The following is a 25,612-nucleotide window of genomic DNA, read 5'->3' on the forward strand; positions in this document are numbered from 1 at the left end:
TCCAGCCCCACTACAGGTGCCCCACCCAAACCAGCTCCAGCCCTTTAAGAAAAAAAACCCAAGTAAACCCTGGGGACTCACCGCTCCTGCAGCAGCCTCGGGGCTTCAGGGGCTTGTGCAGAGGCCCCCACCGTGCAGGGGGGGTCTTGGGTTCTTGTTTCTTAAAGGGCTGGAGCTGGCCTGGGTAGGGCACCCATGGGGGATTGAGGGGGGGATCAGGGGGCTCATGCACAGCCCCCCCCACAGCATGGGGCAGTGGGGGACAGCAGGGATTGCCCCCCACCCGGCAGCACCAGGTGAACACCATGGCTTTTTTTTTAAACAAGTGCTGGGAGCTGGGGCAGCCATTGCTGGGCTGGGAGAGGGGTGGGAGGTGGGCCTGGCTGATCCAGAGATTCGGCAGCAGCTGAATCTCCGAATTAAATTCGACCAAATCAAATCGGGACAGTGATTCAAATCACCAAATCAAATCACTGTCCCCCAAATTGGCCAAATCCGACGTGAATACTAGTCGCTTTGCACAGGCCTACCATACAACACAGATGCATAAATATCTATGTGGCTACTGAGTATCTGCACTGGGCTATGCACTGGCCAAGCAGGGAAGAAATGGAGTACTGTATTTGTAACTTCTAGAGTGGCTAAGACTATCCAGCAATGTAGCACAAACTTAGAAGTTCAAAAAGCTTTAGCATCTATATGTTCACTAATAGAGCCATAGAAAAAGACTCCATCAAGGTAGATATCTTTTTTAATCTACCAGGGCAGGAAGCTCTGTTTACAACAGTTTGCAACTATCAGTAACAGAAAAGAATAACTATGAGACAGGACTAAAAAAGGTTGAGGAGTACAGCATACCAAAACAAAATGAAAGCTTAGAAAAATTTAACTTTCATAGGACAAAGGAGAGAGCATGAGACAGTTGAGGAGTGTGTTACTGACTGCTGAGTCAGACTTGCAATTTTGGAGAGTTAACAGAGTCCTTTATAAAAGACCAAATACAAAGCTTAAGAAAAGCTTGCTAGAAAATAGTTTTCCATCTATTGAATCCTCTGTGAAATCTTATGAAATATGAACTTTCATTTCTACCCAGGAGAACTTTTACAACCTTTTCTCCAATGCCTGATGAAGGGTGTTTGTCCCTGAAAGCTTGCAATTAAAGAATTTTTTTTTGCAAAAATCTTGTCAGTCTAATAAAATATATCATCTCTACTATGATTCCTGATTGCTAGAAAATACCATACTCACTTTGGAGTGACCAATTATACTTTGCCAAACTTCTAAAATTACAAATGCCAGACTGCACAAATGGCACATACAGCCTTTGTGTGTCAGATCAGGGAGGGGGCAAACAGCACAGCAGCAGATAGGGCATGGAGCAGAAAGCAGAGCATCCGATCAAGCAGGGAGCATAAAGGAGAGCAGCAGATGGGGCAGGGAAATGGGATTGAAGTGGCACTCGGGAGAGCATGGGGCTTAAGTTGTGGCATGCTTGCCAAAAAGGTTGGCCCCCACTGTACCAAAAGGTCAGTTGGAAAGTAATGCCTCCTAATTTCTATCTTCTAAGCATGCCACCAACATGGAGGGTCTTCCTCTTGATTTCTTGCCTGGGGGCCATAGTAAACTCAAAGGTTTATGCCAGGACCCTGAAGGAACTGAAACGTTCCATGCAAAGAGTTTGAGGTGACACGGCATGACAAAGACATGCCTGAGGTGCTGCTTCTGCACAACACTTGCCCACACACCAGCTTGCACCCCACAGAAGCAATCTGATTGTCTGGATGGACTGTGCTGCCCCATCCTCTGTACATCCTAGGAGATGAATGATGGACTATGAGGGTGACATTTTTGGGGTGAAAGCAAAGTGATGGAGTCTGTGACAGCAGCTATGCAGCAAGGACAAAACCTGGTACAATGTCAGGATACACGTCTTTGCTCACCAGTGGAAAAAAGATCAGTGATGGAGAAGGAGACTAAAATATAGCTGTATGTTCAGCAGTGAGGTACAATTTTTTGGTACAAGTTTAATAATTTTACAATAATATTCGACTGAGGAAAAAAATAGGAGGCATTATGTTCTGACTGACCCTCATATATTTCAAATATAGAATATACACCAAGAAAACATTTAGTCACAGCAGATACAGTATCCAGAACCTATGACAATATAGAATGACCAGGTTCCAGAGTCCAGCATAGTTCATGCTAATCTGGTCAGAAGAATGATTTTCATGGCAGATAAAATGTGGTCAGTCGTTGCATAAACTACTGCTCAGGATGACACTACAAAAAGCGATTATGGCAGTGCACCTTTGGGTGCCTGCCAATTTAAGGGCTTGAGCCGGCTACAGACCAGCCTGCAGGTGGGAGCAGACCCAATCAGGTGGTCATGTGGCACCCAGGAGGCTGCCTGATTGGTGGAGGGCAGGGTAGCCTGGGTATAAGGCAAGCCCCTGACAGGAAAGCCGGCAGTTGCTGCAGGGATGCCACTGAAGTAACATCACCCAGCTGGAGATCTGCTGCTCCTGGAACATCCTGGAGGTTAGGGAGGAGCTAGGGGGAAGGAGGAGCTTCCTAGAGACACTGGGGGTCCAGAGCCCTTAGGAGGAGGCTGAAAGCCTGTGGCTGTGGGAAGGCCAGCCTAGAGTGAGGGGCCAAGATGACCTATCGAGAGAAGCCAGCTAGGCAAGAGCCCAGTGAAGGCACAGGCCAGCCTGAATAGAAGGGGCTTAGAATATGGGGGCCTACAGAGCGGCTAGGTAAGCCCTGATTAGAACTGATGAGAGCACGGGCTACCGACGAAAGGCCTGGGGAAACCCAGGGAGTGCAGCTGACCTTGGAGGGGTCTCTGCAAGGACTCAAATAAGCCCAGTGAAATAAAGGGCTGCTTTGCCTAAAATCTGTGGGGCTCTAAGCAAGCCTGGTGTGAGAGGACCAATTTATGGAGGGACCCAGGGAAGACCCCTATAGAGTCAGCTGCTTATAGACTGATCCCAGGGCTCTCCACTGGCCCAAGCTCTACTTTCCTTGGGCCCAGAAGTGGCCAAAGTCCCAGGAATGGCCAAAGGGCATATGTGCCCACCACGAGGGGTCAGCTAGTGCTGCGGAGGCCCTGGCACCCCGACTGGCTGGAGAGTGGGGCCAGGCTCAAGGAAGCAAAGGTGTCTCATGGGAGAGACCACCTACAAGACAGTAAGGGGTCAGTTCACTGGCATTCTGATATGACAGTGGTTGGAATTAGCCACCTGATAGGAAGTATCCTGTAAGGGGCCTGAGAGAGAGTTGGGGCCAGTGACTGGTGGCTATGTTATAAGGTGGAGGCTGGAATAGAGTGCCCAGGAGCGAACAGCCTATGAAGAACATCAAGGAGCCCAGAGTGGGAAGAGAAAGACCAGGGCAGATGAGCCTGCAGTGGTCCTGGAGAATGACCTAAAACTACACCCTGCTGGGGTTGGATGGTGTGACAGGAGTTCCAGTGGTGGGGCACTCTCCAGGAAATGTCATACTTGTGCTTTCCTAGTGAAAGGCGAGTATGGGGCCCCCCATAGGTGACTGGTGCCCCCCAAGTCTGGAGGGGCACCAGATTGCTGATGGCGGGGTCCCGTCAGCAGCCAATCAACTACCTGGGGTGGGGGGGATGTCCCCCAGCAGCCAATCACTGAGCCAGCAGTGAAACCAGAAGTGTACTTCCACTGGCACGTCCGGTTTCGCAGTTGGGTTTGCAGGGGGTGCAAGGGGCGCAAGGCCCAGAAGCCCCAGTGAGGGGGTGGAGTAGTTACCCCAGTGAGGGGGCACAGTGGTCAAGGAACCTAATTAGAGGGAAGGAGTCCAGAGTAGAGGCCCCAGAGAGGGGCAGAGTAGAGGCCTTAGAGAGGGGGCATGAGGCCCCGTTTGGGCTGGAAGCCTAATGAACTACATGATCCACAAGCTGAGAGAGTCAGAACAGCATTTGGAGTGGCCCGAGAGGGTGGACCCATATGTAAGAGAGGGCTGGCTGCTCAAGAACCTACCCAGAGAACCTCGACTGGCTCAAGCTGGGGTCAGGACCATGAGGGTCAAAGGGCAAGAGCACCCACCATGAGGGACAGCCAGAGCCAGTGGCCTGGAGTCCCAACCGGCCTAGAGGTGAGGCCAGGGCCTGCAAGGCCAAAGGTCCTGGAGTGGGCCACTGCCGAGAAGGAAAGGGAACTGGGGGGGTGGGGCCTGTGGCCCAGGATGATGGTGGAGATTAGACTGCCTGAGTAAGAGGGATCCAGGTTGGGGCCTGAATGTCAGTTGGGAATATAGTGGAGCTGGAGCCATATAGTGATGTGATCTGTGAGGCATGGGACATGGCAAAGGAGAAGTTGGAGCCATGTGTTATGCCCTTGGCATCAGGGCATTAAATGGGCAGCCTCCTACCTAGAAACAACTTTCCAGTCCCAACAAAGGCGTGGCAGAAGAGTCAGGTGGTCAGGCTTGCTATATGTGCTGGGTGGCTTGGGAAACATGTATTCAGTCCCTTTTATCAAGGGAAAGCTTTCAGTGTGGACAGTATTTTGTTCAACGCATCATTTATTGTTCCAAACGTATTGCAGACACATTCAGTAAGTCAAGTTGTGAGGGACATTCGGGCATTGAGAAATGTAAAAGAATCCTGCAAGGGAGACTGCAGATGGAAGGTCCAAAATGAAAACATGTTTTCAATTTGGCAGGCAATTATTTCAGGCGGAGGGCCGCTTACCAAGTTTTGGTGAGCTGTCAAGGGCCACCTGGGTAGCCCCGCCCCTTGACAGGTGCCCCGCTCCCTGGGTTTGCCATCTTGGGACTGAAGTCCCACCCCCTAACCTCTGACCTTTGCCACCAGAAGTCCCTCCCCTTGCCTCTGAAAGTACTCCTTTCAGCAAGGGGTTTTGCCATCTCAGAACCAGAAAAATACCAAATTATATTCTAAAAAGCGAACATCTAAAACATTCTTTAATTTGATTTAAAAAATATTTTTGCCCTGGTTTACATGTGTTAGTGTAGTGTACACAGAGGTGATTGCACAGCAGCTTAAAATGAAGTCTTAGTCTTGTATGTGGGAGGGTGGGTCATGGGAAACTGGTGCCACCTTAGTTAGGGGGGACATATGCCCCACCCCGTGACCAGTCCCACTGACTGGGGGGGTGTCCCCCACCGCCGATCCTGCTGACCAGGGAAGGGGGGTCCCCCACGGCCAATCACTGCAGCCAATCACTGAAGCCACTTCCAGGAGTGTCTGCAGTGATCAGCCAGCACTTGCAGGGGGGCCATCAGTGCTCCCACCTGCCCCCCCCCCATCACCTAAGCAGCGAGTGCAGTGGTAAGGGAATAAACCAGCACTCTTGGGGGGTGTGCGTGTGTGTGTGGATACATAGGGTGTGAGGGGTTTGAGGGGGGCTGTGTGGGGGAAGGGTGGCTGGGGTGTTTGAGGAGGTGTGGGTGGGGGGTCTGCATGTATGGCAGTGTGAGGGGAGGTGTGGTTGCATGTGTATGGTGGGGTGTTCATGTGAGACTCATCCTATGAGCACACACACACTCTGCCCCTGCCTGTGCACATGCATGCACCCTTGTACTGGTGCAGCCCCGTGCTCCCCGGTCCGGCCATGTAGGCAGGAGCTGTGTGGTCCTGGAGCAGGGCAGGGGCAGGAAGCGGAGAAATAGATGGGGTGGGTGGGGCTGGGCCCCTGCCTTCTGCTGCTGGCTCCCCCTAGATCCTATTGACCCTGGCTCCTGTCATTTTTGACAGGCAGCCAGGAGCAGATAAATCTTTTCTAAATTTTTAGGGGTCCTGCAGGCCAGATAGAATGGCCTGGTGGGCCGGATCCAGCCCTTGGGCCATATTTTGCCTGCCCCTGATCTATGGGATGCAAGGGTATCTGAGCCGATGGGAGCAACATGGAGATGCTATGCAGATCTAACACTTATAAAGCACTCACAAAGACAAATTGAAACCTTTTAGAACTGCAACACGTCTTTATGCTTTATGTGTTTGAACTCCATTTGTGGTGCCTGGACGTGTTTGGGAGGAAGGTGTGTGTTGAAGCTCTGCAAATTGTTATCTTTACCTATTCTGGAAGGTGTTTGGGAAAGGGTCTTGTTCCTTGCAGTATCTGCCCCTGTTGGAGCAGTCTGCAGCAGCTCTCCCTAATAGAAGCTTGTTTGTCTCTCTTACTTTCAATAACAGCTATTATAGTTTCTGGGCTCAGGATGTCTTTGACTTGTTGATTGAGCTAGTAAACAATGCAGTCACAGATCTGCAGAGCCGACTGCACATGCTTAGTATCCAGCACATGGGTAATTAAATTGCAAATGGTATGTAAGTGCCCAACTGCCATTTAGACAACTGGAAAACTGTTTTCTGCCCTTAGTGTCTTGTCTGCAAGTATTGTGAGTTGGTTGTTGTAGCGCAATGACAGTTGTTGCACTGCAGGTACAGTGTAATCACACTGCAGCTGTACATCTGAATGCCTGTAATTTCCACTAACCTTCATGTTAACCACATGATTGAAATTTGGATTCTACCTGTTCTCATACTGCACAGTAATTGTGTACTTTCTGATACATACATCTATTACAGACTCAAATAAATAGAAAGACGTTGCTGCGCTGTCATCACCGTACAACTGCAGTGCAATTACAGCTACTATTTGCAAATGGAACTGTAATTTCTAATGTTCACAATAATTAAATAATTTGAGCAAAGCTACTCATTGCACATCTGCTTCTTTGGAGGTAATGCTATTGATTTCAGTGGACCTATTCCTGATTTGTCCTGGTGTAAGCAAGAAGAGAGGCAGGCCTCAGAGTTTTGTGGCAAAAATGCATCTGGGACTGTTTTGTACATTTAGGGCCAGATCCCCAGCTGGCATTAATCAGCATAGCTCTGGGGAAGATAATTTATACCAGCTGGGGTTCTGACACTTTCATCTGAAAACAACAGAATACATAGATTTATAAATTATTTGCAGAAGGAGCTGTACTGTCTATGCAAACTGTCTGCCCATGTACCTAGTAGGGCTGAAGCCCTTGGACAGCACTGCAACAGGGCTTCCAAATAATAATATTAATATAAACTTTCAATTGGGGCCAGTGAGAATTCATAGATTTCATAGATTTCATAGACATTAGGGCTGGAAGGGACCTCGGAAGATCATCGAGTCCAGCCCCCTGCCCAAAGGGCAGGAAGTCAGCTGGGGTCATAGGATCCCAGCAAGATAAGCATCCAGTTTGCTCTTGAAGGTGTTCAATGTAGGCGCTTGATCCACCTCCAGTGGCAGGCTGTTCCAGACCTTAGGGGCTCTGACAGTAAAGAAATTCTTCTTTATGTCCAGCCTGAAACGGTCTTGTCATAGTTTATGACCATTCGACCTAGTCGTCATCCCTTGGGGCGCTCTGGTGAACAAACGTTCCCCCAGATACTGGTGGTCACCCCTGATAAACTTGTAGGTGGCCATCAGATCACCCCTGAGCCTGCGCTTTTCCAGGCTAAAGAGCCCCAGGGCTCTCAGCCTGTCATCGTAGGGTCTGCTTCCCTGACCTCTGATCATGCGCGTGGCTCTTCTCTGCACTCTCTCAAGCTTCTCCACATCCTTTTTGAATTGTGGAGCCCAAAACTGGACGCAGTACTCCAGCTGTGGCCTCACCAAGGCCGAGTACAAGGGGAGAATGACGTCCCGGGATTTGCTTGAGAAGCATCTATGGATGCAAGCCAGCGTTTTGTCAGATTCTCGTCCGCCCACTTGCTGAGCCTGTCCAGGTCAGCCTGGATCACCCGCCTGTCTTCTGGTGTGGACGCTTTACCCCGAAGTTTGGTGTCATCGGCGAACTTGGCCAGTCCACTTCTGACTCCAGTGTCCACATCATTAATGAAGATGTTGAACAATATGGGTCCAAGGACAGAGCCTTGGGGGACCCCACTGGTCACAGGACACCACGATGAGTGACTTCCATCAATTACTACCCTCTGGGTCTGACCACGGAGCCAATTTTCCAGCCAGTGGATCGTGGAGGACCCAAGGCGACAATTGGCCAGTTTCACCAAGAGGTGATCATGGGAAACCAGATTGAAGACTTTTTTGAAGTCAAGATATATGACATCTATCTCTTCTCCCTTGTCCAGGTGATAGTTCACCTGGTCATAGAAGGAAATGAGATTGGTCAAGCAAGACCTACCCGCAACAAACCCATGCTGGCTATCCCTTAAGATGTTGGCATCGGCCAGTCCATTAAGGATGGCCTCTTTAATAAACTTTTCTAAGATCTTCCCCGGGATAGAAGTCAGGCTGATGGGCCTATAGTTAGCCGGATCCACTTTCCTCTCTTTCTTGAAGATAGGCACCACATTGGGCTTCTTCCAGTCTTCGGGCACTACACCAGAGTGCCAAGAATATTTAGCCTGTAAATATACCAGTCCTTGCGGTGCAGGCTGGTGTATCATGCATATGCTAATATAAAAAACCTTACAAAAAGCTAACCTAAGATTAATATTAATGAAAATTCTTGAACATATACTGTTGGTTAGGTCATAAATAATTCACTCAATTGAGTGCTTGATCCTCATTTAGAACTTCTATACTGTCATAGTTGTTGTATCAGAAAGACAGGTGTAGTGTCTGGGCATCTCCTGGCAGTTCATTGTATAACGTGACCAACATCTGCCACATGTGGTCCTTTCCCATTTCTCTGAGGGAAAAGATTGCATCTAGAACAAGTAGATCAAAGCACCAATTATTTTTCATGGGAATTTTTTTTTTCTAAACTTCCCATGAAAATATCACTTTTTTGACAAAAATGTATTGTTTCTTTAGAGAAAGGTAGAAATGTTCAATTTGCAAAGTCTGGAAATGTATTGAAAATTAGTAGTTTTAATGATCTGCTTACTGCTTTTTCTTTAAAAAGTGGAAAATTGCAAGCAAAAAGAAAATGTTTGTTGTGGTTGTAACATTTTTTTTTCTTGAAAAAATGTTTAGGTACAAATGTCTCATCCCAGGCTAGAATACTATCTACCTGCACCTGATACAAGTTTGGATGGAAACTCTGAGGGGATGAACTGTATAATGCCACTACCTATCTGAGCGGTTTTCCAAAGAGAGCCTAGATATAAGATTATTATGGACAGCAGAGTTTAACTACTGGAGATAGAAGTGCCTTGTTGGTGTGGTGGTAATCTTGTTGAACCAGGTGTGAGAAAAGCGGAGTTCAAACACTTGTAGTAATTGGACATATTATTTGCTCCAATATAGCAGCATATGGGCCTTTATCTTCATTGCAGAGTTGCCATGAGTGATTAGCCTGGCCTGGGTGTGAGTAGTTTCAGCAGAAGCCTTATATGAGTTACTGTGTTCCTGTACTCACTAGTGTGTATTGCTGAGACTTCTTAGAGGACATTTTATAGTTCTTTGTGCTGCAGTGAATTAAGCTACTCTTTGCTTCTATCCCAGTAAACTGTTTGAGAATTTGGAGAAAACAGTGAGAATACTTTAAAGGGCTATTGGTACTCAGAGGATTTAGCCTGTGTCATCACTGGCACATGAGCAGAATACCAGCAGAACTCGGACTACTACCTACATCCCATGATGGGCCAGTCTGCATGGGTTGGAAATAACCCAAACATTGATGAAAGGAGTTTCTGTACAAATGAAAGGAAGGCTAGGGGCAAAACCTGAATAAAAGCCCACTTCCAGTAAAGATGTTCCCTAGTAATTAGGGCTGTGCAAAGCTTCGGTCCCTGATTCGATTTGGTGGAGATTTGGCCCAATTTGGTGGCTGAATCTCCAAATCTGAATTGAATCAGGGGACCTTTTAATCTCTCCAAATTGAATTGGAACCCTCTGAATCAATTCGGAGATTTGGACATAGAGACAGCTTTAAATGTCTTTTTCTATATACCTCTGGGTAGCAGGCAGCTCGTGAGTGCTGTGATGCTGGGGCGCATGAAGTGTCCCACAGAAGCTGTGCCGGGGAGCACACTGGGGGCACCACTGTGCCCCTCTGACTTGGTTACTGGTGCCTTCTGGGTCTGGGGGGGACCCGGAGGACCCCTTTGGCTGATTGCCAAACCGAGGGGAGGTGCAGGGGGACCCCCTGTACACTCCCCAGCAGACCCGGAAGTGGACCGGAAGTACTTCTGGTCCACTGGCAGGTTCACCGCCGAGCATGTGGAGGGCCCCCCATACCCCTGTGGGACGCTCCATGCACCCCAGCATCACAGCGTTCACAAACCTTGCTGGTACCTCAGGTTATGTAGAAAAAAACTTTTAAAGCTGTGTCTGTGTCCAAATCGCTGATTCTCTGAATCAGCATTGAATCTTCAGATTCAGATTCAGCTGAATAGAATCAGGAACAGTGATCCGAATCAACAAATCGAATCACTGCCCCTGATTCAGGCTGAGTCTGAATTGAATAGGGCCCACTTCACATGTTCCTACTAGTAATATAAAATGATATTATGGTCCTTCTTATCCTTAATCTTTGAACTGACTTGTCTTCATTTCTTGGCTAGGGACAGAAATTACACATAAACTGGTTTAAGTGATCAGCCACTGGTTTAAACCTGTAACAGAACAGAAGTTCAGTGCACATAAACCTTTTTCAGAATGGATTAAACTGGTTTAAAATAAACCTGGTTGAATTTCATATCAGACTTAACTGATTTGGGTTAAGCCAGTTTATGAAATTTCTGTCCCAGACCCCTTCCTGGTTCAAGTTAAATCATAGTCCCCCAGCATGCTTTGCAGCCCTGAGCTGGACTGGGCTGTACTGACTGCTTCAGCAGAGAATGGTTGTTGGGGGGTGGGGGGGAGAAGGAAAAGGCAGGAACTGCCCCCCTGGCAAACCCTGGTAGGGGTCTGGGGCTGGGGAGGGGGGTTAAACTCCCCTTCCCCTGAGTACAGAGCTGCCCTGCCCTACTAAACATACTGTTGGCTGCTACTATGGACTATAAATCCCAGAGACACCTGGAAGCAGGAAGAAGAAGCGATAAGCAACCCGACAGAGTCCTGCTGCTGTGATTCAAGACTGCAAATCCCAGAGACCTTGGGGGCAGCAGAAAGCAGAAGCGAACACACAGCCCATGCTGGCTATGTACCAGAGAGTCGTGCTCTAGTGCCCCCGGCTTCTGGCCTGAGCCACTGCAGGCATGTGGCTGCATTTCCTGAATCAAAAGTAAATGTCCAGTTGTTTCTCAGTTTAATGTCTGCAGTTTAGACTAACCTGCAAAGACTGAATCGATTCAGCCTTGGGCTTTTTGACTGTCTGTATTTAGCCCTACACAGCAAGAAGCTCTCTGTTAATCTCAGAGTCATAGTTTCTTTGGCCCGCTAGCTGGCAGTAGTGCTCTGTTCATTAACTCCTGTATGTGGATCTTTCTAGCTTTAATTTCATTATGTACTACTTCAGGTCTTTTTCATCCCACAGGCTGAAAGCACAGTTCTTTGCTTGCTGCTTGGCTGCTCCACTGACAGGTCCTCAGATGAATCATCCAGCTCGACGGCTGGCTGTGATTGTAGCCAGTATTATCATTTTGTGATCTTAATTCATGTTAATATTTTGCCTGGGAATCAGTCCATCTGTGTTCAGCCCCCAGCTGTATTTTGTTGAGAAAGAATAGGGCAACTGTGTACAGCATGTTTCTACGCATGAAAAGCAACCATGTGCCTTCAGTGGCTTTTAATTTACAGTACAGAAAAACAACAGCATGAGCCAGTAAAAGTCAGAGGGCACAGCATGAACGTCTCTGTCTGACAAACTGCAGCAGCTCTGAAGCCAGCTTGGTTGCACCTGTGTATATAGGGAAAGCACTTAGAAACCCCCTGCCCCCATCATACCTCAAAGCAAAAACAATCAAAATGAGTCCCTTTTGAAAATCTGCTGACAAATTTTCCACAAAAATGTGTGTGTCATTTTTCCCTTGGTCAGCCATGATTTTACTCTCTACAAAAGTGGTTTTCAACCTTTTTTCATTTGCAGACCCCTTTTGAAATTTCAAATGGAGGTGCAGACCCCTTTGAATTGTAAGTGTGGGTATTCACATGCTTTTGATTATAGTCATCTTTCACGGACCCCTTAGGTATAATCTGTGGACACCCAGGAGTCTACAGATCAAAGGTTGAAAACCATTGCTCTACATAATCACTTAGGCTGCTTACAGATGTTTAAAAAAATGGCACTTTAAACTTGGCACACCTGGATCAAGCCCAGCACATGCACAGCAGAGGTATCGGGTTATTTTGACCTGGCTTGCCCAATGTCTGTATAAATCAGGCACTTCACTGGGATTTTTGGTGCTTTTCTTAAATGGTTGATTGAATCTGGTTTAGATAAAAGTGCCAAAAAGCCCCACCGAAGTGCACTGTGGAGCTGGGTCAAACTAATGTGCTGTGGTTTTTGTTTTGTTTTTTCATATCTATGAACAGCCTAAGAAACAGGCTATCTCTAGAGAGCACCCCATAGTAGTTAGTAGTGGGTAGGGCATAACTATCCACCCAAGAAGACTTCTTCCTTTCTTTCAGGGGCAAGTCATTTACTACTGGCTACAGCAGCAGAAGGCTGCCTGCCTGCCTGTCGGTGGTAGTTTGGACAGATCAGGCTGCAATAACACCAGTAATGTTTCCTTTATTGCCTTTGCTGAAGCTGTTCAGTGAGGAGGGGATTCTGTTGTTCAAATAATAAAAATAAAGGTGTTGTGCCAAAAGGTATATGTACTTTGGTAACTGAGAAGTGAGGTGATCCCCACAGCATTTCTGAAGCCACAGCTCCTTGGGGTCCTACTGGTCTACAGAGATTGTTCCAGTTGTCATTCTGGGCCAGGCCAGGTATAAATCAGCCCATCTAATCAGATCTTTTCCCTGTCCCTTCCCCCAACCCCTCCCCAGAGCTACTAAATGAATACAAGACTTTAAATTTTGTCACAGGACCCCCATGACAGGAACATGGAATTTGAAGCAAAGTAATAGGCTCTGGCATGACTCTGGGCCCAATCCTCCTCTGACTAAGGTCAATGGGAGTATTTGACATTGACTTTGGGGCAACATTGGACACAAGATTTTACCCATTCTACCTTGTTTTCATGTGGAGAAAAATAGCTTTATACAGGTCTAAATGCATTTGTCCTGAAGTTTATTTTGATAAAACAAGGGAAGCCTCACCAGGAGGCTGTAGTGGTGCACTTAACTGCCTCACTTTATCACTGCAGGAGAGCAAGAGACTGATCTTGTTGTCAGTCTTATCAGTGCAAATGGCAGCAATTCCACAGAAGTCAATTTATCCCCAGTTAGATGAGTGTAAATGGAATTAAGCAGGCCAATGGATTTAAGTCCTGCTGTAAATAACCAGCAAAAATAGTGTGTGGGAGGGAGGAAGTAGATACAGCTTGGCTTAACGAGTATTCATGTGTCACAAAATTCAACATGGTCATTCTCTTTGCAAGCCCAGAAATTTTTTCTGTCCTGTCTCCTGTAGTCCCTTCCTTAACTGCACTTTCTTTTGTACTTAAATCCCTTTCCATCTCTATACATCTTATTGAATTGGTTCGAATAACATCCCAGGTGAAGGTCAAAAGAGAGGTGTATTAGCAAAGCAGTTGTGGGTGAAGTGGGGACAGGACTTGGAATAGCAAGGGTGCTGCAAGAGAAGTCTAAGGTGCATTAACAGAGCTGTAGAGTGGGGGAAAAGGGAGTGGAATAGCAGGAGATGTTGTTAACAACAATTAGGCTGTGTTATCAGTGCTGAGGAGCACACAGAAGGAGTGGAATAGCAGGGGTCCTGAAGGTTCGAGTTGAGATGCACTGGAAATCTATGTGAAGGAACCATGTTTGGTGGCTACCTGCATTACGTTCCAGTTATATTCCCATTTACAGCCAAGTAAATCAGGAGTGACTGCAGTGTAGCCGATGGATTACTCCAGATGTAACTGAAATCAGAATCTGGGCTTTCTTTTGTAGGAGCTACTGCTCTCAATCTCCCCCTCACAAGCACCAAATCGATATGTGACTTCTAAAACTATGTTGCAGAATGAAAGTGCCCTGTATAGGATCTGCTACAGGTTTTTTCTGTCTTTCCAGATACCTGTTTAGTTCTAGGAGATGGAATCAAAGGAGGAAAGCAGGAAGGGGATTTGATTTCTCTTGGTACAGAATTAATGACATATCCTTGGGTTGATTTTTTTTTTTAATGCTCTTTTTAATTTTAGCAGAATTCTAATAGCAGGGGATTTGTATAGTTATGGAAAACAGTCAGAGATACAGACAATAGTCCAGGGGTTATAAACAGCCTTTGAAGGAGTAGTTTTTAATCATGGAAGGTCAGGATGCATCTGTTTTCCTCAGTGGTCAACAGAATTCCCCTATTTAATCATAGTTTGCAGAGAAGGAAAATTAGAATAGGTTTTTTAAAACCTCTTGAAGGGATACCACCCCCTCAGAATGATGCATGTTTAACCTCTTGCACCCTGAGAATTTGGAATATAATGAACATCCACTGGACATTGATTCATAGCTGTAGGCCCAAACCTGCTAGTGGTCCACACACTTGCACAGCCTTCATATGGATAGAAGCCTATTGAAGCCAGTGTAACACTTAAACCACTTCCTTTGTAACACTAATCCCTAAGTGGAGATCAGAGGAGGACAGAAATTACACATAAACTGGTATAAATGACCAGAAACAGTTCAAATCTAGAACACAGCAGAAGTTCAGTGCACATAAATCACTTTCAGAATAGCCAATACAGGTTTAAGATAAACCTGGATTGGATGTAGTATCAGATTTAACTGACTTAGGCTAACCTGGTTTATTGAACTTCTGTCCCATAGCCCCTCCAGATTCAAGTTAACTCGCTGTCCTCCAACATCCCAGCATGCTTTGCACCTCTCCCGCAATGCCCCACCCCCTGCAGGATGGGCAAGCTAGCTTTGGCCCAAGCTGTCTGTTCCAGCAAATCAGGGAGGTGTTCTCTGTCATCCCCCAGCCTCTGGCCTGGAGCATTGCAGGCGTGTAGCTGCATTTTTGGAATCAAAAGTGAATGTCTGCTCACTTGTTTATTGGTTCAATCTATGCAGCTTAGACTAACCAGTGAAGACTGAATTGATTCAGCCTCTGGCTTTTTGACTCTCTGTACTTAATCAGAATGTTGACACTCCAAACACTCATTACTCATTACATATGATGCTGTGCCCTTACCTCTCTAAGGAGGTGTAGATGCTATAAATACCATACATGGCTGACACAGATAAATAAGAGGTACATAAACTTTAGGCCCAGTCCTGCTAATTGCTAAGCAGTCTCTGGGCAGGAAAGATACTCAGTGCCTCACGAGAGACACTTAGCATCATGCAGGACTGGGCTCTCTCTGTTTATGAGCAAATAAAACCCTGGGTGCTACATTTTGGTGGTTATTTTTTACTGAAAATTGTGCACATCATGACTACTCAAATTTCTCAGCAATAGTACAGCTAAGAACACAGGCCCCTACCGTAGCACAGACTATGGGAGAATACCTTTGTACATTAATAGTTCTCCTAAGTCAGGGTGGCCAACCTGCAGCATAAGAGACACAAGCAGCAGGGTCAAGCTCTTGTGGCAGATCAGGGAGAGGACAGGAAGCCCAGCAACAGACAGGACAAGAAGCAAATTGGACAGGAAGCACAGGGCTTGGAGCAGAAAGCAGCACAGCGGATCAGGCAGAGGAAGGTGATTAGGGCAGCACTTGGGTAGGCATGCCTGCAAAAAATGTTAGCCCTCACTGTCCAAAAACATTCAAGTTAAAAAAAATCTGGTCCCAAACAGAAGGGGGCAGTGGTGGTCCAGCCAGTTCTTGGTAACAGTCAAAATCAGGCACAAATAGAAATAGTCCTAAAAAGCTTAGGTTAGCTAAGCAGCAGCTGAAATGTATAGTCCTATATAGGAACTACAATCAACTCAGCCCTTAATTGAAGTTTAAAATGCAATTAAATCTTTTATTGCTTTTTAATTTTAATCTTACTGCCTCTCCAGAAGGTCAGTCTGATATGCCTATAGGCAGGCAGCTTTATTTCAGCTAGATGCTAAAGAGTTATACTTCTTCAAACTAGGAGCTGGAAGATTTATAATCTCACTAGGCTCACCCCCTTCACTGTCACTACTTATTTAATTAGGCAGCATGAATCCCTCACCACAACATGCCAGGGAGCGAGGTGTACCTGCAGACAAAGGCTGCTTTTAGGTTTCAGGTACTGCATTTGGATTCAGGTGATCTGGGCCCAGCTCCTAGCTGAGTGATCTTAGACAGGTCATTTTGTTTTTCTGTGCCCTGCTGCAGTGCATCTCATCTTCAGAAGCAAGACAGGACTCCTTCCATTCCCCCACCATTTAGCTGTCTTGTTGATACGGTGACCCCAACAAGGAGGCTGTTCTCTACTGTGAACTGCAGGAAGTGCCACAGCTTAAATAAGAAGTTGTATTCTAGCTCCCTAGGCTGAATCACTATACTACCCACCAGGAAGAAAGATATCCCCAAAATTGCCTCTTCCAACCCAATTTCAACTCCCAAATAGGGTGGAGGGGATAGGTCTTGTACTGTGGTTCTGGACAATTCTCGTACCCTTTTCTTGTTTGTTTCCCCATTTTTAAAGATGGGGGAGAATGGCCCTGACATCAGAGGTGTGCTCTGAGGCTCAATTCATGGGCGTAAGATACCTAGAGCCCTTTGAAAAGAGTATACTATTGAAAGACATGCTAACTTTTTCTGTTCACTGTTCCTGAGATAATTATTCATTAAAGGTTCTGCAAGGGAAAAAGCTCTCCCCTCACTGCTGCTTTGTGTGAATACAGCTGCACGGGGTGTAAGCACACCCAATTCTTATTGAGTGCCTGCATAGCAACTCTGTTAATTTTGCTTTCTGCATATGTGTAATTATCACATCTACAAAACTCATTAAAATATGTTAATTTCAGGAAGGGAGAAAAAATAGAACTTGTGCTCATGCTGCTGAGTAGAACGAACGGTGCAGCGCAGCCTGCTTAGACCCTCCAAGCACAGCCAGCAAACAGCAAGAATGTCTCTTTGATTATAATAATACATTGATACAAGTGAGAGCTGGGTAGAGAAGGGGATTTTGGAGATCCTGGGCTCCATTTCCAGCTCTGCCGTGGCATCTCAGGGAGCATAGGGGAGTCACACCAGCTCTCTGAGCCTCATTTCCCCTCAGGTGTACAATGGCAATGACAGCGCTCTGCCTTCCTCAGGAAAGGCCTGTGACATTCCGCTCAGTGGTGTTTATCAAACACTTTGTGCTTCTTGAATGAAAGGTGCTAAAGAAGAATCCAGCATCATCATTACCTGCCTTCATCAGTGCTTCACAGCTGAGGAGATGAAAAGACTTTACCAGCGTTAATGACCTGAATCTCTGAGCATGCTGTGAGGAAGATGAGCATTGCCTTCCTCCATCCCGAGAGAGTGCCTGGATTAGCTGACTCTACCCCACTGTTGCTGTGCTAGGGGTTAAACCAAGCAATTCTGACTTGCAGGCCGTTTCTCTAATAGCTAGGCTCTTCTGCCATGTGTATTTCTCTCCATTTAAAACATGTGTGAGAACTGGGCCAAATACTATTTCACTTTATGCACAAATGGCACACACACAGAGCCACATAACTGCTGGTTTGGGCACTTATGCACCCTTTGTGATTCAGTTGCATGGAAAATAGGATCATCTAGGTATGTGTGTAAGGCCAGGTAAGTTTTGAAATTTGAGTTGAGGGCAGGACCTCCTATGCTATAGCCCAATAGGCAAGTGTCTAGTGCCCTGGGCTACAAAGTAGGGTTCTAGCCCCTCTTTACCCAGAAGAGATTTGAATTGTATCTCAGTAAGGCGCTCTAGCCACAAGGCCACAGGCCTATCACCCAGGGCCCTTTCCAGTCTATTTCTTGAAGCTGTCCTATTGCCTCCTGAACTTAATGTTCATTGGATAAAACAGCTAACCAACACTGGGAAATTATCTGTCCCACTGAGAGCTGAGGTTTGAAACTGGAATCCAGGGTGCCCTCCCAACAAGGGCAGCAGCCACTGAATTCACATCCTCTGACTTGTTTCATAGATGTCATACATTTCATAGATGTTAGGGCTGGAAGGGACCTCGAAGATCATCAAGTCCAGCCCCCAGCACTAGGGACAGGAAGTCAGCTAGGGTCAAATGACCCCAGCAAGATAAGCATCCAAGCATTTCTTGAATGAGTCCAGAGTAGGTGCCTGCACCACTTCTGGAGGGAGTCTATTCCAGGTCTTGAGGGCTCAGACAGTAAAGACATTTTTTCTTATGTCCAGCCTAAAATGGTCTTGGAGGGGTTTATGACCGTTGGTCCTTGTTTTTCCATGGGGCGCTCTGGTGAACAGACGTTCTCCCAGATCCTGATGCACATCCCTGATGTACTTATAGGCAGCCACCAGGTCTCCCCTGAGCCTGCATTTTCCAGACTGAAGAGTCCCATGGCTCTCAGCCTCTCTTCATAAGGCCGGTTTTCCTGCTCTCTGATCATGCACGTGGCTCTCCTCTGGACTCTCTCAAGCTTCTCCACATCCTTCTTGAATTGCGGAGCCCAGAATTAGATGCAGTACTCCAGCTGCCGCCTCACCAAGGCCAAGTGCAGTGGGAGGATGACATCCTGAGATTTACCTTCACAAATAACAATACCAATATACACATTGAGGCACTAAAACACATAAACCATATAAACCCCGTTAAAGAATACCCCTAGCTATATAGCCCTTAACACAACAACAACCCCAAAATAGGGAGTGCACTCAGCACCACCCCGAGGGGTTTCCCTGAAGTCCCTCCCCTTTAGGGCCCTGGGACATGTTCTTCTCTTCTTGGCTACACTGTCTGTTGCCCAGTGGGCCAGCTTCAAGAGGAGGAGTGGAGTAGGCTCTAGGCAATATTTAACCTGCAGCCTGGTGGTTCAAGCACTTTGCTGGGAAGCAGAAGATTGCAGGGTCCACATCCCCCTCTGGCAGAGCAGGGCCTAGAATCTGGTCTTCAATGCTGGAGCCAAGTCTCCTGTCCCTTAGGGTTAACCTCTTCTTCCTCCTGCATTTTGGGAGCTATGCACACTAGGTAACTCTTTTTTGTCACAGGGTATATAACAGGATTGCAAACCATGTGCAAGTGCCAAAAACTGCAGTAATGCAGCAGGATACATGCCACGTAGGTGCATATAATGAAATAGGATTTAGCCCTCAGTTTCTCTACCACTCAGGCTCTCGTGCGGCATTTGCAGGCATCGTACGTGTGCCTGGCCACAGCATAGCCTGTTCCACATGCTCAGTACATGCCTGTACACATAGGTGTCCACACTGGAGGAGTAACACAGAATCACTACCTGTGTATAAGTGCCCAAAATGGCACTTACACAGCTGAAAGAGCTGCCATTTAGAAGCATGGAGGGAAATAGAATTCAGTCCTAAAACCAGCTCAGGGTGAGGCTTCGAGAAGAGAGAGTGACCAGCCCAACTGAGAACTAGGGAAGGATCTCATGCTGCTGTCTGGAAACCCCGTTGGTTTTCATTTAAAGAAGCGTTAATAACCACTTTAACCACAGATGTGGCCCTTTGGATGCAGAGAGGTCCTACCTTACCCTTCTTCCCATCCAAAAATATTTTAACAGGGCCAGGGATCTATGAATTGACTTGATCACCAAACCCTGTGGGGACCCTGTTCTCCTACAGCAGAATACAGGTCCATCCATTTGTTCACCTGGACTGGATCAGCTCTCCTGGAGGGAGTAGTGGGGAATGAATCAAGCCGCAGAGTCTGAAATACAAATTGGAACCTTTTCTCCCCCCTTTTACTTCTGCAGTAAGTGTGTGCATGTGTGTGTTAATAGGGGAGAGTGGGGAGGAAGTGGGAAGCCTACTTGCAAAATACTTTAAAAACTCCTATTAAATAGACTTACAAAATATTATCTTTTAAGGCATCTGGTTCTACAGGACTAATTCCTGTACAAGTGCAGCATGTGCTGAATGTTTAACTCTCATTCATAACCAATTGGGGCTTGCATCTGAGGCCCAGTAATTACAAAACTGGGATTATCCCACAGTGCTCAAGTCATGTGGCAATTAGAGCTTGGACTTGGACCACAAAGCCTTCTCTGCTTGGTACTGGAGAAAGCCAATTTACTCGGCATGGGGACAGCCCAACATGGGCACTTATCAGCAAGCAAACTGTTGTGACTATGTCTGAAAATGCATGCATCTTCCCTTTTCAACACCGACTGCTCCCTCATGTGGGATCACTGTAAGATTGGATTTGGCACCTGGAAAATCAGTTTGTTTTATGAACTGCATTCAAGGCTATGGCAAAGCTGCTCCATGACACCAGTGGCAAACACTACTTGACAAGGTCACACGGTAAGTAATTCAGCACCAGCACACACACATCTCTGAACTCTCAGGCCAATTCACCAATATCAGGCCAGGGTACAATGCATTGCTCTACGCCAGAGCATATCCTGAGTGAACCTAACATACTTCATATAAGGGACCAAAGACTCATCCTGTGCTAGCAACCAGTGAGCATGAGTGTAGAAGTAATGACCCATGGGCATGCATCTTGATAGCCAGCAGAGTGAAATTAATGGTTTTGGGGAGCAATGACTCTTGGTTTTTTTGTCTGGATTATTCAGTGTCTCATTCTGGGTGATACCACCTTAAGATCTGGGAGCAGGTATCTACTCCCTGGCACTGCTTTGGAAATACACCCCACCCCTTAGCAAACCCTTTGTAAACTCAAAGTGAATCCAGATGCAGTTTATATAAAATAATAAAGCCACAGGGCTCCCCAGGATAATTTGCTCTTTAATGGGTACATCTACATGTGACTAATTAGCTACTCAGCCCAGGGCTGCTCTGCCTCGGCTCAAAGTGCTGCTGTCCCAGGTGCACGTGTAGATGCTGTCCTGGAAGCAGCTGACTCTGCTGAAACAGCTCTGGGATACTGAGTCACCTTAATTGCATGTGCAGATGCACCCAAGGACACCTTTCAGATGAGAATCTCTAGGCATTTTCCAAGTGAAGCTTCCCCATGCCTTTACATTTGGGAAGGTGGCAGAAAGGACTAGAGAGAGTCAAGGTAAGAGCTTCAGTTGGCTCAAAGCAAACTCATTCTGTTTATTCAAGTGAATAAAGAGAAGATCCAGGCCTCAATGAATTTCCCAGAGTCACATGGTGACAGCACGAGGAAAAAGAAGCCAAGAGGCCTGGTTCCCAATGTCCTGCTCTAACCACTGCCCAGTTCTTTCTTTGACTTGCCAAGTGCTGTGTAATGGATGTCATTCTTCCAGCCAAGAAGGATACTTTCTGGACTCCAATTGATCTCTTTCATCAACTGAAAGGGTCACAGCACAGTGACTCCATGTACTTTCTCCCTGATCCCTGTGGGGCTTCAATACTGGCACCAGGCTGCCAAGGAAACATGAAACTAGAATACAAGCCAGCTGTCAAGCTGGGTGTGCCAGAACACTGATCCCCATGCTCCGTAACTTAGCCTATCTTCAACTTTCAGGTAGCATAGCCCTTTGGAAAATCTGCACACCCCTCGGAGAAGATGCAGCTGTGTCCACTAGAGCTGCGACTGTGTAGTGCTGCTGTTCTAACCCCTTGTTTTCAATTGCTCAGTTTCTAGTCTTTGACCTAGATTAAACTCCCCTTGTGTCAATGGTAAGGCTTCCTTTGACTTCAGAGAGTGCTAAATAGGCCCTTGCTCTGCACCTGAAGGTGAATTTTATTTACATGTGTGTTGTTAGGTGGGGGAGTTCTGCACCAGGTTTCTGCAAGGTCTGCATTTATGGAAAGCTCCTGACTGCAGGAGAGCTGTGCTTTGTGACCCATGAGAGCCCCATGGCTGGGGAAGATGCAGTAATACACATACAGCCTGGAGAGTGCTATATACAGTATTTGGTTTTTCCCAGGTAGTTTTCCTGTGTGTCATCTAAGAAAGAGGAATATGATTTAAAGTCTGATTCTCATTCACACACTGAGGATCCTTTCATCTGCTCTGTCTTTAAAATGAGTAAAATAGCCCCCGAGAGCATGAGGTCTTTTGGCTCAGTGAATATCTCTCATGAGCATCTAGACCATCCCTGATATAAGCAAGGCTGGAGTGAACTCCACTGGAGCTAGCCTCTGTTTTCCACAGTTGACAGGAAGGAGAGCACACACAACAGCAGCTGTGAGACTGCTTTAACTTGTGGGACTGGGCAGACTCCCGCAAAGCACCAGAACAAGGTGTACAGTTGTTTCTTAAAAGCCATGTGTTTCTCATCCTTCATCCAACCTGCAAACAAGGGAGGGAGTAACTGAGAACTGGACCATTGTAACTGGAGTGCTGCCCTGTATACGATGTACAAAGCCAAGCCAGTTGCACCTGGCACTCAGTCAATGGCATGAAACTACATTAAAAGGAAAGTGATTAAATTGCTACTGTTTCAAAGGCAGATGGTTCTGTGCCATGCCTTAATGCAAGAGGTCCTTTTTGTATATGCCCTGCACAGCCAGGTAAAGAGATGGCATGCCTATTGGGGCTCTGTTTGAACTGCATCCTCTTCAGTCGTGTGGATTTTGTGTTATTGCAGTCTGCCTGGCATGAAGAGCTAAATTTGAGTGGGCAAATCAGACATGTGCACTACTAACTAGGGGTGGAGAATAACACAGTTGTCTGGGTCTGGCAGCATCATTAGAAGCCCTGCGGTTTTGAAATTTGTTCCTTTATTGCTTCCTTATTGCCCAGAGAGTCAAAATAATTATTTATGCTTACATAGGAATAAATCAGGGAGCCGGAAGATGTCTGCTTTCTGATTAATATAGGAACTGAGTCCGCTGGCAGGCAAAGCTGGCTTTTGTTTCTAACAATGCCCAGGCTGCATTAGCTCAGAGTTGGTACACAGGAAAGATTTTGCTGGGGTCATGGGAGGGTGAATGTGTACATTATTTACATGCATGATATCTCCATATCACACTCCTTTTTAACTCATTGACAGCCCTAGAGCAGAGTGAATACATTTGGGAGCCTTAAATCAGGTATCCTGAAGGGAGCATGGACTCTGCCACAGGAGGCTAACCTGCCTATTCAGCAAAGGGACGGGAAGGTGAAATGAAGGGTAATGAAGAACAGAAGCCCTGAAAAAGCAGGTCACTGTGCCTGGGTGAGATCACTCTTCCTTGGGCTGGTGCTCAGGTCTACCCCAGGGCTCTGGCATGCAGGGCCGGGGCTTTAGCCAGGCACAGCAATACATAGTTAAACAACAACTGCTACTGCTGCAAGCTGCCATCAGCTGGGTGATGGGAGCAGAGATTGAAGCTAGCACCCAGACAAGTTGATCAGGGCTCTTGTTCTCTTTGCACACTCCCTGCTGTGCTCCGAAGGCTGTTATGTTATCATGGGATGGACACATCCTTGACAGAGAGTTTAAAATGAATTTAGTATTGGTGATAGGTGCTGTATTAGGTACATCCCTAAAGACTGGGGGCCTCTGGACATTGCAAGAAGGGACACAGAGCAACACAGCCAGGAGCAGCAGAGGAAGCCCTGCTTAGGGACCTTTAGGAAACAAGCCAGTGCATGAAGGGACTGCCATATTGTCAGCTTTGTACTCCGGGCACCAGTATGCCAGGATCTGGTTTGCTTGCCTGTCAGTCTCTGAGTGAAGTTGGTTTGGAAGGGACACTACTTTTCCTGTACTGTGCTGCTGCAGCTGTGGATGCATTCAAGTTGATGGGCACTGTAGGCCTGACATTCCCCCTTGATTTCAAGTGCCATGCTGGTGTGTGTCTGAAGAAATACCATGGAAATGTAGGTCTTGTGGGTGGCAAAAGGGCTCTTGTGAAACTTAGCTCCCTCCTTCCCCTTATTCCCTTTCTGAACTTTTTCCTCATTCTCCACCTTGGGCACTTAATGGCCTCCATTACAACATTATCCAAGCAGCTCCCAATTCTTAAAAAGTTTTGCCTCAGAGACCCCTGTGAAATGGGGCAAAGCAGTTTCCCCCCATTGGACAGCTGGGAAACTGAGGTGAAGAGGTTGAGTGAACTGCCCAACATAACACAGGAAATCTGTGATGAGCAGGGACTTAAACACAGGTGGTCCTAGGCTAGGCCTTAACCACTGGACTGCCCATCCTCTGTGTCATGCTGCTGATAAAGGGAGTCGTGACAAGGCTCTGAGCAGCCTCCTCCACTCCCAGGTAGATTGTTTGGATGCTTGGCTTTGGCTTTTAGCCTTTTCTCCACCACCCAGATACAGGCAGAGATCTTAAGTTGTGTTTTGTGATCAGGCAAAGGGATACAAAAGGGAGATGAGCCTAGGGGAGGGTGCTCAGTGAAGCACACATACACGCATACATACAGACACATAAATCTAGCCAGGCTGGTTCTTGCTGAGATGTGTTCCAGGGCTGTTAAAGTTTAGGGTGAAGTTACACATTATACTTAGACCATACAGGGGCACTTAAAATGTGAGTGTCCACATGTTACACCTTATTAATTTGTGCTAAGTGCTCTTGGAGCATCTCAAAGTTACACCACTTCAAGCAAGAGTTAACTCTGGGCTGTGCTACGGAGCTCATGTTAGAGTAACTTCAGTCTTCTCCACACAGATACAATGAGCAATTTGCAGCCCTCCAGCACACAGGATACACCAATCCCAGCCCACCACCCTCTTCCTCTAAAAGCAGGGATACAGCCCAAGTGCCTTGGCTTCTAGCTACACCCTCTAGCATCAAGTCAGAGCTGTGCAGGCAAGAAACAGTACTAACCCTTAATGTGGGGGAGGGGGGCAACTTACGGCCCGCAGGTCGGATCCTGCCTGTGAGGCCAATCTATCCGGCCCACGGGGCCCCTAAAAAATTTAGAACATTAATATTTATCTGCCCTTGGTTCCTGTCAAAAATGACAGGAACTAAGGGTAGTAGGACCCAGGGGAAGCCCGGCGAGCTCCCGCAACAGCAGGGGCCGCCTGGCCCTGCCCCCCAGCCCACAGTCCCAGCCAGGGCTTCTATCCTGGGTCCACATGGCTGTCCCGCACTGGAACCACAGGTAAGGGGGGTGGGGGAAGGATGGGGGAGGAGTCCGGGCAGGGAAGGAGCCCGGGGAAAAGTGGCCCAGAGAAAAGCTGAGCGCAGGGAAAAGTGGCCCCTTGCCTGCCCTGTGGGACTGCCTGTGCCTGCTCAGGACAGCCCCGCACAGGCTGCAAGAGGTTGCAGCAGGGAGCGCTGGCTACAGGGCAGGGGAGGGTCTGCTTTTCCCTGTGCTCAACTTTTCCCCAGGCTCCTTCCCTGCTCCTTCTCGGTGTGGAGGAAAGCAGCCACTCCCCCACCCCATGGCCAGCGCTCCCTGCTGCAGCCCTCATGGGGTTGTCCAGAGCAGGCACAGGAAGCCCCAGGCAGGCTGCAAGCAGCTGCAGTGTGGGGCGCTGGGCACGGAGTGGACGAGGGGCTGCTTTTCCACCCCCACACTTAGCACCACCTTGTAACCTGGCCCCACAGCCAGCCTGGGCCCCGCGCTGACTCCGGGCTCACCCTTTGGGGCTGTGCATGGCGACAGCAGCTGCAGGCCCCCAACCTTCCCGGCCCAGGCCTGTTTCCCAC

At 47.3% G+C, this 25,612-nt stretch overlaps 1 long non-coding RNA gene across 2 annotated transcripts in view; it reads left to right on the plus strand.

Moving 5' to 3' along the window:
• Positions 1-25,612, plus strand: part of LOC112551317 — a 51,684-nt gene that overhangs the window by 19,711 nt on the left and 6,361 nt on the right. Inside the window, exon 3 of one of the 2 annotated variants that reach the window (XR_003095606.1) lies at positions 11,419-12,694. The exons of the other annotated variant lie outside the window; for it this stretch is intronic. This is a non-coding gene — a long non-coding RNA (uncharacterized LOC112551317). Of the gene's footprint in view, positions 1-11,418; positions 12,695-25,612 lie in introns of those variants that run through there. 2 annotated transcript variants of the gene reach the window in all.

This window comes from Alligator sinensis, unplaced genomic scaffold (genome assembly GCF_000455745.1).
Source record: "Alligator sinensis unplaced genomic scaffold, ASM45574v1 scaffold584_1, whole genome shotgun sequence".
NCBI classification, from domain to species: Eukaryota; Metazoa; Chordata; order Crocodylia; family Alligatoridae; genus Alligator; species Alligator sinensis.